A 2,500-nucleotide genomic window follows, 5' to 3' on the forward strand; every position below is an offset into this window, starting at 1 on the left:
CGCGAAGTGCGATTGATTGTCAAGCGACCCTCAGACAGACGTAGCCCCGGGAGGAACCCGGGGCCGCAAAGTGCGTTCAAAGTGTCGATGATCAATGTGTCCTGCAATTCACATTAATTCTCGCAGCTAGCTGCGTTCTTCATCGACGCACGAGCCGAGTGATCCACCGCTAAAAGTTGTATCGGGTTTCGGATCGGTTGCCCGATCCTGGGACGCGCAAAACGCTCCCCCGCCGACGTGACGGTGGAGCCCCAGCCTGGCGCGTACCACGGCGTGAGCCCGGAGGCGCACGCACTCGAGCGACAATCAAGCGAAAAAAAGGAGGAATCAGGGCGCTCGCAGGCGTTGAGTGCCGGCGTGGGTGAGGGGCCGGGGCCCGCCACGCGCCGTCACGCCCCGCAACAGCCAGAGGCAGAGTTCTCTGGTGTCACCGTCTGGCGGTAGGCTCGAGAGTCGAGGCGAGGCCGCAGCGGACTGAGTCGGGTGCAAGCCGCGGAGGACAGGCCGACGCTACGGGCGCAAGCCGACCCCGCACGCCCCAACCTCGGCGGGCTGGGGAAGGGGGCGCGGCGGAACGCTCGCAAGCGCGGCTGCCCCCGCGGACAGGCACATTCTCTCGAACGCGGTGGACGCTCGCTCAAGTCAGCACGAGACCAGACCGGACCGACAGGCGGACAACGAATCTTTAAACCTCGCACCCACCCTCCGCACACGGGTGCCGGAGGAATGGTGAGCATGAACAGGTACCCCTCACCGGGCTTTGAAGAGAGTGACTAGAATGCGACCAAAGCTTCACCGCGGCGGGAGACAAAAAGGCCCCTGACTGCACCAGAACGTCTCCCTGCGGAGTCACACAGTGGCCGTTCACCGTGGTCCCGTCGACAAGCCGCCAGGACAAGCACCCAAGCCCGCAGCAGCTCTCTTCGTTTCAACTGCGGATGTAATGCTGCAAGGCGGTGGCAAGGTCACGTCGCAGCCCGCAAGCCGTCGCCAAGGCGAGAGGAAGACGGTCCCCACAGCGGGCACACACAGACGGACGTGGAGCACGGGGCGGCGGCCCACAGGTGCGCACACGCGCCGTGCCGAGGATCGGTGCGGACGCCGGTGACATCGCACCCGGCAGAGCGGCTAGGCAGAAGTCGCTGCGGAGGAGGAGCACCGTCGGCGGAACGGTCTGCTGGCGGGCGAGGGACCAAACGAGCAGCTAGAACGGGCGGAGTGGACCGGACTGCAGAAGCGGAGTGAGTGCGTGGCTGACGCCACCGTCTCCCTCCGAGCGTCTGCTCGCGCCGGCCAAACCGCCGAACCGCTGAACGAAAGGACCGCATCGTCCCACGCAGGCAGGCCGGCCGTGTTGCCGTGCGTGCCCCCACCTCTCGGACGGACTGCAAAGACACCCTACGAAGCCAACGGCGAAGCCCTTCCAACGGCGCAGGCGTAGCGTGTGCGGCACCCGCATGGACTTGCCGGCGTGCAACCGAGCGTGTGCGTGCTCGTCGGTGGCGGCGCCCGCGCGCCGGCCCAACCGAGTGGGACCGAGATCGACGTCGCCCGGCTTCGGCGGAACGTGCGTACGGGTGACCAGGCCCGTTCGACGGGTACGGCGAAATTGTCGGTGTGACCTCCCACCCGCGTGGGAGGCGCCAGCGTCAGTACGGGCCACGGCCCCGGGGCCAACCCCCGTGAGGCTCTCCTGCCTGGCCCAACCGGCGCAGCCTTCGAGTTCAAGGAGTGACGGGCCGCCCTCCCCGGAGAGGTGGCGGGCCCCCGGCCGACAAAGATCCTTCACAACGTGTTCACCAACAGAAACCTTGTTACGATTTTTATTCTGTGTTACGGGTTTCGGTTCGGGCCCCCGGAGAGGTTGTCCGATACCTGGCCCCGGGGCCGGCCCCCGTGAGGCTCTCCTGCCTGGCCCAACCGGCGCCAGCCTTCGCGTTCAAGGAGTGACGGGCCGCCCTCCCCGGAGAGGTGGCGGGCCCCCGGCCGACAAAGATCCTTCACAACGTGTTCACCAACAGAAACCTTGTTACGACTTTTATACCGTGTCGGGTTTCGGCTCGGGCCCCCGGAGAGGTTGTCCGATCCTGGGACGCGCTAAACGCTCCCCCGCCGACGTGACGGTGGAGCCCCAGCCTGGCGCGTACCACGGCGTGAGCCCCGGAGGCACACGCACTCGAGCGACAATCAAGCGAAAAACCTTTCTCGGAGGAAACAGGGCGCTCGCAGGCGTTGAGTGCCGGCGTGGGTGACGGGCCGGAGCCCGACACGCGCCGTCACGCCCCGCAACAGCCAGAGGCAGAGTTCTCTGGTGTCACCGTCTGTCGGAAGGCTCGAGAGTCGAGGCGAGGCCGCAGCGGACTGAGTCGGGTGCAAGCCGCGGAGGACAGGCCGACGCTACGGGCGCAAGCCGACCCCGCACGCCCCAACCTCGGCGGGCTGGGGAAGGGGGCGCGGCGGAACGCTCGCAAGCGCGGCTGCCCCCGCGGACAGGCACATT

The 2,500-nt window shown here is 67.2% G+C and overlaps 1 non-coding gene across 1 annotated transcript; it reads right to left on the reverse strand.

Annotated features, from left to right (window-relative positions):
- Positions 1-24: 24 nt before the first annotated feature.
- On the reverse strand, positions 25-178 carry LOC144489780 (5.8S ribosomal RNA). The gene has a single exon (XR_013497052.1). It is a non-coding gene; the product is annotated as a 5.8S ribosomal RNA (ribosomal RNA).
- Between the last annotated feature and the right edge of the window lie 2,322 nt (positions 179-2,500).

The sequence above is a fragment of the Mustelus asterias genome, unplaced genomic scaffold (genome assembly GCF_964213995.1).
Source record: "Mustelus asterias unplaced genomic scaffold, sMusAst1.hap1.1 HAP1_SCAFFOLD_2536, whole genome shotgun sequence".
NCBI lineage: Eukaryota > Metazoa > Chordata > Chondrichthyes > Carcharhiniformes > Triakidae > Mustelus > Mustelus asterias.